Source organism: Lithobates pipiens, unplaced genomic scaffold (genome assembly GCF_037356315.1).
Source record: "Lithobates pipiens isolate NorthernLeopardFrog02 unplaced genomic scaffold, aLitPip1_a1.2 Scaffold_8, whole genome shotgun sequence".
Lineage (NCBI taxonomy): Eukaryota > Metazoa > Chordata > Amphibia > Anura > Ranidae > Lithobates > Lithobates pipiens.
Window position 1 is genome coordinate 307,449,135 of NW_027507903.1, and position 10,119 is coordinate 307,459,253.

Consider the following 10,119-nt stretch of genomic DNA (forward strand, 5'->3'; position numbering starts at 1 on the left):
GTTTGTGGCGTGTGGGACATGACATGCAATGTATTAATTTCTGGGTGGTGTTTGCTTTTTTTGATATGTCTCTTTTTCTCATTTTTAGAGTTATTATCATATTGTATTTTCCTTTACTCTCCACCCTTGGTGAAAGTTTTCAAGCAAAACTGGAAACGTGTCGGGTTTTGGGACATCCAATCCCTATGAGAGCATAAGTGCTGCTATATGGTTTATTGTCTTTTCTATTTTGTATTGTATTGCATATTCTTATTGTTCAGATGCTAGCCGTCTGTCCTTGTTTTTACTACTTTGTGTATTAATAAATATTACATTTTATACTTTCCTTGCATGTTTTGGTGGTCTGTCAAAGTCCCATTTAGGGGGTATTTCTTTGTTCGACAGCCTCTAGCAAGCCCTGTGCTCACTGCCCGGCACCATGGAGCTTGATTGGCATTTGGTTGAACATAAGAATTGGCAGGTTGGCCACTGGTGCCCTGTGCTTTTCACTGATGAGAACAGGTTCACCCTGAGCACATGTGCCAGATGTGAAAGGGTCTGGAGAACATTATGCTGCCTGTAACATTGCTCAGCATGACTGATTTGGTGGTGGGTCAGTGATGGTCTGGGTAGGCACATTCATAGAGGGATGCACAGACCAGGGTAGACAATGGCACCCTGACTGCCATAAGGTATCAGGGTGAAATCCTTGGACCCATTGTAAAACCCTACGCTGGTGCAGTGGGTCCTGGGTTCCTCCTGGTGCACGACAATACCTGATCCCATGTGGCAGGAATATGCAGTCAGTTCCTCAAGGATGAAGGAATTTATATAATTGAATGGCCCCCATGCTCATCTGACCTAAATCCAATAGAACCCCTCTGGGACTTTATGTTTCGATCCATTTGACGCCGCCAGCTTACATCTCAGTCTGTTTAGGAGCTAAGTGATGCCCTGGTCCAGATCTGGGAGAAAATGCTCCAGGACACCATCCGTTGTCTCATTGGGCACATTCCCTGACATTGTCAGGCGTGCATACGAGCACATGGGGGCTATACAAACTGCTGAGTACCATTTTGAGTTGCTACAATGAAATTTCAGCAAAATTGACTAGTCTGCTGCATAATTTTTTCACTTTGATTTTTGGGGTGTCTTTGAATTCAGCCCTCTTGATCATTTTCTTGATCATTTTCACAAACGATGTGGCATCCAGTCACTCCTAACACATTGCCCAGTCCATATAAGTATAGATATTCAGCATGATATTTTTCCCCATTGAGATATGTTGTGTTTATATATATATATATATATAGGTATATGTTTGTTTTGCTGTTTGATGAAGTTGAGTCAACTATGATGATCTGATACATACATTTTTGGATAAAGTAGTTTTTTATGCTTTTTCATGTGCTGGAAAATGTTAATCTAAATAATGAATAATCAAACATCAAACACAACTTTTATTAACTAGAACCAGCCACACCTCCTCCGTGTTGTGCTGATTAGCCAGACTGATCTGTCCTAACCCAGAATACAATGGCTTTCTGTTCTACTAGCGTTTCTCCTGGTGGCTATTACCATGGTAACCATGATTTAAAAAGAAGTATGCTAACTCTTCCAAGCCATGTGCCAAGGAAAAATTAAATAACTGGAAAATCCTGATTTACTATATTATAGTTTTTCATATAGCATTTAACTGAAAAAAATCAGCTTTGATTGGTTGTGAGTTACTGCACATGATGCTTTACATTGCTTGAATAAGCCTTTATTAGTTAGAATAAAGAGCCAGTTATCTTGTTTGCATGAGGCATGCTTTATGTTCATTGATAAATGAGAGATCATTCCATTCTCGTTATGAATGGAGCAGACACAAAGAATCAGGAACTTGGGAAACGATACCAACAACTATGTGTTTTGTTCCTTAAATAACTGTTTAATTATCTAAAAGGTCTAGCTATTGAAGTTAACTCGATAACCAATATCTGCTTATGCTCAGACAACAAGAATACTTCAAACACAAGAAATGAATACTGTATGTGAGAACATAAAGTCTATACGTGGACAACAGTGGACAAAATAAAATGCATGGTTAACCTGATGTTCCTCCATCCTTCATCAAGACTTGGGATGGGCTGCAAAAGATTAATCACAACTTTGGATTCTTCTAGCTCAGCCCTGTGTCGCAGCACAGCAGTAAAGCAAGGCCTTAGTTGTTTAGGACCATATTTGTAGTATGGGATGCTATTGTGAACCATAGCAAGTAACAGGTATAGACAAGTTAAACAACAAGTGTACTTCCAGACAAAATACAATAACTCAGCCCCCCTAGTCCTCTAGAGCTAAACTACACAAAACCCCCTACCCAGCTCTCTACTTACCTCCATGTTTTTTTCTCTTCAGTACAAATCATCTTCTCTTCTAGCCATACCTGTGCAATGAGCCCTAACAGAATTGCACAGGGTCACATTTAAAGCAAGGTGATAGTGGTTTCCGAAAAGTGTCCATCAATTCCCCTATACTCACCTATTCAGTGACCCTCTTTTCCACAACTGGCATTGATATGACCCAAAGAACCAATGGTGTTACTCCCTGGTCATGTGACAGACTTGGGCTCAGCAAGTGCCCACCAATCTTGACAATTTCAAAGGGGAGGAGGTCACATACTCCTCCATACCTGGAAGTGCCAGTTATTGTCCATGGGTGTGGAAGAGGAAGGGGCGTCTCGAAAAAATAAAGACAGCCATAAAAAGCCATTGCCACCCCCCCCCATGTGATAGCAATAAAGTTAAGTATAAAAAAGTTTAAAAAAATAAAGTAACATTCCACTCTCTCATACACACATATAAAACCATAAACACAAACAAAAATTGGGCTATACATGTCACATATCATCCAGAAAATCACAGTGAAGGCAATAATTCTAGGACCATCATTCATGCTTAATAAAAACATACAGAAGAACTGTAGGCGGGTTTGCATCTCTCACAGGCTCTCACAAGGGAGACACAGCCTGTTAGCTTCTGCAGGGGAATTTCCCCCTCCCATGCCTCGTCTCACTGTGCAGTGAATGAGAGAAACACACAGACAGAGCAGCTCACTCTGCTCCCTCCCCTGCTTCTCATTGGCAGGGGAAGGGAACCAATGACACTCAAGGAATACTGCAGCAATGCATCTTGGGACATAGTCCCCATTACAAAATGGCCCCACAGCTTTCTATGGGGACAGAACTACACAGACCAGCTGGAACAACTGCCAAAAATAGCGGGACTTTTAAGGTGACAAAAATAAACATACAGTTTTTATATAAATGTATACGTTTTTTATTAAATAGCAATAGCTTTAAAATGACAATAAATGTTCAACCAACATATATTGCATACAGTAATGCAGCCACTTATTGCTCTACATGTATCGCTCAACAGAGCTTCCTCAGGAGCTTTAAAAGTATTGCAGAGAGTTGATACTATAAAAGAAACAGATAAAGGTAAATATGTAGATAATAGGGTATTGTGACAATCATGTAAAAAAAAAAAAATGCCTAGAATGACATTACACAAAGTTACATAAACTTTTCAAATGACAAGTTGAGAACTTGTGCCTACCAGATGCTTTAAAATCAAAGTCTACTTGAATCAATTGAGTAGTTCCAGTTCCTCTAAAACCTAGGTCAAGGAGGCAGGTTTGCAACCATAGAGAGAGGGCAATTTTCTGAAATATAGGATTAACATATAAGTTTAACTATATAAACATTGTAATTAGTTATTTGTCAAGGGATGACTATGGTTTTTCTGTAGGCAAAGCAAATTTACCTTGTTAAAAATTAATTTAAAAATAGAACCAATTGGTTCCTCATTTCCTTGGAAAAAAGTAGCTTGCTAATGGGATATGGAAGGAAGAAAAGAGCAAATTATGTTTCCTGAAGCCTAGAAAAGCTCAGATATTGACTTGCAGCACTCCTGCTGTAAAGAACAGTTTTTCCAGAAAAATCAACCAGCACGGTCCTACAGATAAAAAGAGGAGAGTATATGTGTATAGTATGCTATATATAATATATCTCAAATGATTGTTCCTGTCTTGGAAGGGACTGGGGTCTCAAGTCAACCTAATGCAGGGCACCATCATTGCAGATGAACATATAATTTGACAATTCATCTGTAGATGTAGATTTTAAAACAACATCTCTTCTAGCGAAGGTAAAGGGGACTAGTGAGCCCCACGGTACACAGACCAGCTGCCCTACGGATAAAAGAAAGGAAAGGACTCCATCTTGTCTGGCTGGTGGAAGGAGACACCATGAGGCAGAAGAGAAGACCATACCTAGGAGAAGTATTGCCTCCCGGGTTGGCATACCACCAGGCATCCACAGCCAGTCAGGGGACATCCTGCCTGAGAGGGGGATCCCAGGTGCAAATCCAGGCACACCTGCACTGACAGCGTGAGGAGTCCAGTTGTGAGGTAGCCGGTCAGGCTACCTGAAGAGCCTGCCTGTTCCAGGACATTTAGTTTGGGCCTTGATCGGAGGATTGGTGAGCGGGCACTTTATCATTTGCAGGAAACAAAGACACTGCATGGAGACAGTGTTGTTCACTTTGCCCAAACCTGCCAGAACCTGGATCACACAGATGCCCTGTTAAGCAATCAGTGTCTGTCCTGTCATCCAGACACTACCAGCATACTGCCTTTACACTATACCCAAAATAAGTTCAAAGTGCACCAACTAAAGTGGTTAGCCAAAGACTTAAGGCCTTCTTCTTTAAAGGGACTGAAGTTATTGAGGCAAAAATGACACATGCACTTACGCAGGGCTCAGTAGATGTGATGCATGACCAGAGTAGTCTGTCTTGGGAGTTAAGCCATGGACCACTGAGCCAGATGCAGTATTTACAGTTTGTGGGCCTGTGGTGTCAGGGGACAGAAGAGAGAGGTCTGACATAAGTGAAGATCATTTCTTTGCTCTCCTCCTGCCTGGACTCATAGAGCCACATCTAAGTGAATAGATGACCAATCCAGTATAAAGTTTGCCATTTGTGATCTGTTGTTATTAAAGTGTTTGCCTCTGCTCTTGGGATTATTCACCGTTTAGGAATCCCCTGAAAGCAGATTGATAGTATCAGTAAGTTATATTGCTCTTGATCTTTAGTCACTATTCTACATTTAATTTACTTGAATTATACTTCACAGAAATTCCACCGTAAAGACAATTTCTGTGTTTTATCATAATGTGTGAGTTTCCATTGCTCCTTGCACTTACACTATTGCCGAGTTTCTCAGAGGGGCGGAGACTGTTCAGAGGGTTGAGAGGCAGAGTACAGAACCAAACATACTCAAGCGGCTCCTGCAGGGGTAGCGCTACATAACTTTTTACAAAATAAAATAAAAAACAAAAATTCTTTGGCTTGAGCTCCTGATGGTTCCATCAAGTACAGGTGATGTAATTGTGCCCTAGCACTGACTCACTAAAAATCCTGCAAAAAAGAACTCAAACCTATTGCAAAAATATATTACACGATTTTAAGTACCAAGCTGTTTTATGGAAGGCGCAGCGACACCAGAAGCCGGAACAAGGTACGATTTTTGGTTTTTTATTTTTGGTCATTGGTTTTAGTTTACATCTTTACTTTTACATGGCTTTTTTTTTTATTTTATTTTTTTTTATTTAGGAAGTGGGAGCTGTAAGTTGGTGGAAGACAACAAAAAGGGTAAAAAATAAAATAAAAAATTAAGATAAAAAAGAAAGCCACGAAGACCAACAGCCCTAACAAGAACCATAATGCCACCTTAATTTACCCCTTGCACACAACTAATTGTAGGGCTTTCCTGTTGACATTAAACAATTTTAGAAAGATTTTTAGCATTAACAATTTTTCATAGATAAATGAATATTAGTCTTGAAACTGCTCTTTGTATCCAACCAATGTTTATTGTCTATGAATATTCTAACCATCTCCCTAAATCTAAAAAAAAAGAACTAAAAGAAGGAGGAAAAATACAAATTTTTGTTTCAAGGGAAAACGATTACTATTGGGGGATACTTTTTTTTAAAGAAATTAATAATGTTTTAATACTTTTTAATACTGTGGTGCTAAAGTATGCAATAAATTATATTGCTGGCTGTTTATCAGAGAAACAGCAGAGGGAGGCAGAGATAGAGCTAAAGCAGTATATTTACTATAGCACTTGCCACATGAACTGTATAGCAAATCAGAGTGCCCTGTCACCAGGGGTGCTCAGATAAAAAGCCAAATACCAAGGTTGGTAAAAAAGACAGAAAGAGGGGACAGAGAGGGCAAGTGAGACAACACTAGGTTGTAGGTCTGTAGTCTTTGGTCATTAGGGCTTGATCATATAGAATGATATGTATTGAAATGTAAGTAATCTTACCAGTGTGCACTTATTTTTAATAAAGCTTGTTTGTAAAATTTGCAGTTACATTTGCACAATGGGACATCATTATTTGTGTATTTTTTTTAATGCAGACTTACTGTAGCTTTCTTATATCACTACATACCTAGTAAGTAGAATCTGCCTGATTGGAATTAGATTTTTTTAGTCTCTGGTAACATGGACTAAACGCAATGCTCCTGGATTCTCCCCAGAATGAAATATTTGGGGTGAAATAAGAGTCTTTTTTGACATAAGAATATAATGTAGTTTGGTAATGTGTCCGGATTTGATCAGTTGTCAGATGTATTAATAGTGGCTTTTTATTGAGGCATTCTATTTATCAGCAGTATTTTGTGCAAATGTGCCCCTATCCATGCACCAAAAATGTGGTTCGCCCCCATTATCTGTTTATCTTATAGGGCTAGTGTACACAAGTATTGCTGTCAAACACAGGCTTTTAAATTGAAACACTTATGCCGCGTGCACACAATCGGAAATTCGGTCAGCAAAAGACTGATGAGAGCTTTTGCGACTGTGTGTATGCTCCATTGGACTGATTGAGAGCAGGTTCTATATTTTTTGCTCGGAAAAAGTTCCGAACGGAAATTCCGATCGTATAATTCCAAGGCACACAATTCCTATGCATGCTCGGAAGCAATTTGGTGCATGCTCGGAAGCATTGAACTTCATTTTCTCAGCTTGTCGTAGTGTTGCACGTCACCGCATTTTGGACAGTCGAAAGTTCAGAGAACTTTTGTGTGACTGTGTATGCAAGCCAAGCATGAGCGGAATTCCGTCGGAAAAATCTTGGATGATTTTTCCAACGGAATTCCGCTCGTGTGTACGGGGCATTACAACGCTAATGCATGCATTTTAACATAAAAGGCTGTGTTTGACCTGATTAGCCTGCAATGCAAAGACATCTCCAATATTACAGGCAAAAAGGGTCTAATTCAGCCTTTGGACTGGTAAATGGAAATCTGCTAACCTGTGTTTGACTTGCATTTCACACTCACGTTAAATGCAAGTTAACAAGACCTGCCCTTATAATCCATTAAAACACTGAACAAGAGTACAAATGTATTATTTTAGAGATAATTATTACGGTAAAGTATATTAAAATGGTTCTTCTACAAAGGGCATCCACAGCATGCATTGCTTTTAACTATGTAACTCAGTACACTTGTTAAGTAAAATATCAAGATATAATGGATTAGAATGATCAGAATTTGATTATGTCTGAATTGAAAAACAAATAACATTTCCGATCTCTACCTTGTTAATGAACAATATTTTTATTAAAATCATAAACAGAAGAGAACTAATTATAGAGAGAAGTCATAAAGAAGATTAAGTGAGTCACCTAATCTGTAGCTCATCGTCTTTAAAGGTATTATCAATCTGTAGGATGTATAAATTGCTTTTAAAACCACACATTACGTTTCATATAGCCTATTGAAAAATATTGCCTGTCGTTACTGACATTTGAGAGATAATGTTTTTTTGAAATCATCATTGCGACAGCTGGGCCTCCTTTTGAATATCTGATTTCAGTTGGTTTTCTACTGTTAGAGCGTTTACTTTTTGTCAAGGTCAAAACCATTTTCTGAGTTCCTTGTTTTCAGTTCGTTGTGCAACACAGAGATACTAAGCTGCGGTTTCCAAATCTCTATTCATAAATGACAATCGGGTCTGACAGGTCAAGAGCCTTTAATTATAATCAAGAGAAGCAAATTAATTGTGTGGGCTGAAAGTGTAAGAAACTGTGTGCAGAAGGATCTCAGAATAGGTAGAATATTGTACTACTTTACCAAGTGAGACAATCAAAATATTATATGTAATTATAATTGTTGTTACATGAAGGAAAACCACATATAAATGTAGCGCCGGCTCCTGAAGAACACGCGCTATGTTTTTGAAATTTAAGGTTAAACCTGAACTGCAGTTTGGATTGGGTGTAATTATTCCAAATTTTGACCTCAGCATCAGTCTGGACTATAGGGTGTTCAGCCTGGCCACCGGGGGCAGGGTTCCCTTTATTCTTGCTACCGGTATGCTAAATTTACCTTGCTATGCTAAATTGTGAGTGCAGTTATATTTTACAGACCTCCAGGCCCAAGGGTGTCAGCTGCCAAGGTGAAACAGGGGAAGTTGTGTTACTGTGCTGTGTAATGTGGGTGTGTGATAATAATATAATAATAATATAATAATATACAAGGGGGTAAAATCTTATAGAGGTCAAGTGGTTAATTATTGTGCCACAAGCCGAGTCCAACAGATGTGTACAAGGTTCAGCACAATCTTTTGTATAAAAAAGAACTTTTCAATTACATACGTTTTTCGGCACACAGCCTTCCTTCAGACTGACTACAGAGCAGCCAGCAACTGTCGTACAATATAAAGAGTGCAGTGGTCGGAAGTATGATTAGTACTGGTAGGAGGGGTTCATTTTTGATTCTACATTGTACACTGGCCTGTGTTTTACATATTCCTGACCTTTGAGTATGTGGATTATGCACTCTCTGCATTATATGTGTTATATACTCTGGCCCCCTGCACTCTGGGCGTTATGCACTCTTAAGACCTACACTCTGTGTTACGAACGCCTGATCCCTGCACTCTGTTTGTCAGACATGTCTGACTCTTGCACTGCAATACCTATGCATACCCTCTGTACTCTGTGTAATAACCACGCCTGACCCCAGTACTCTGTGCAATATGTACCACTGACCACTGTACTCTCTGTGACACCCACTTATGATCCCTGATCTCTGTTTAATACTCACTCCTCACCCCTGTACTCCTTGTGAAGTGCACTCTAGACCTCTGTACTCTGCAATATAAACTCCTGCACTCTATGGCCATCTGTTCCAGACTTCTGCACTGTGTGCATTACATACTCTTGACCCCTGCACAATCTGCAGTATGCACTCCTGACCCCTGCACTCTCTGTGATACCCACTCCTGATTTCTGTACTTTGTGCAATACTCAGTTCTGACCCATTCCCCTGTGCACTCCACACTCCTGACCTCTGCAATTTGTGCATTATGCACGCCTGACATACTCCTGACTCCTACACTCTTCAAAACTCCCTTCTGATCTCTGCACTCTATGTGATACCCAGTCCTGACCCCTGTAGTCTGAAAATATGTACTGCTAACCTCTGCTCTCTCTGCATTATCCACTCCTGACCCCTGTACTCTGTGCAATACGCACTCCTGGGCTCTGAATCTCTGCATTATATACTCCTGAGCCTTGTACTCTTTGCAATACACACTCTTCAACTCTTCATTCTGTGTATTACACACTCCTATCCCCTTGCATTCTGGAAGTAATGTACTCCTGGCATCTGCACTATATGTGTTAGGCACTCTTGATACCTGCAATCTATGCTTTATTCAATCCTGAGGCCTTCATGGAACTATGCTCTCCTGGCCCTTGTAATACACACACCTGAACCTTGCATTCTTTGTTATACACTCTTGAGCCCAGCACTCCATGCATTATGCATTCCTACGCCCTGAACTTTATTTCCAGACCACTGCACTCTATATGCTGCGCTTTATTTGACATACTCCTAACCACTTCATTGTAAGTACATTATATACGCCTGAAGTTCTTCTTTAATGTAGGCTGTGTGCATAAAAGCATATGCAAAGAGAGAGCTTATTTTTTCAAAATGAGTGTGCTGAGGTTTGTATGCGTCTGTTAGAATCTCACATGGAACACAGTACTTACAGCATATTTTGTGGGTA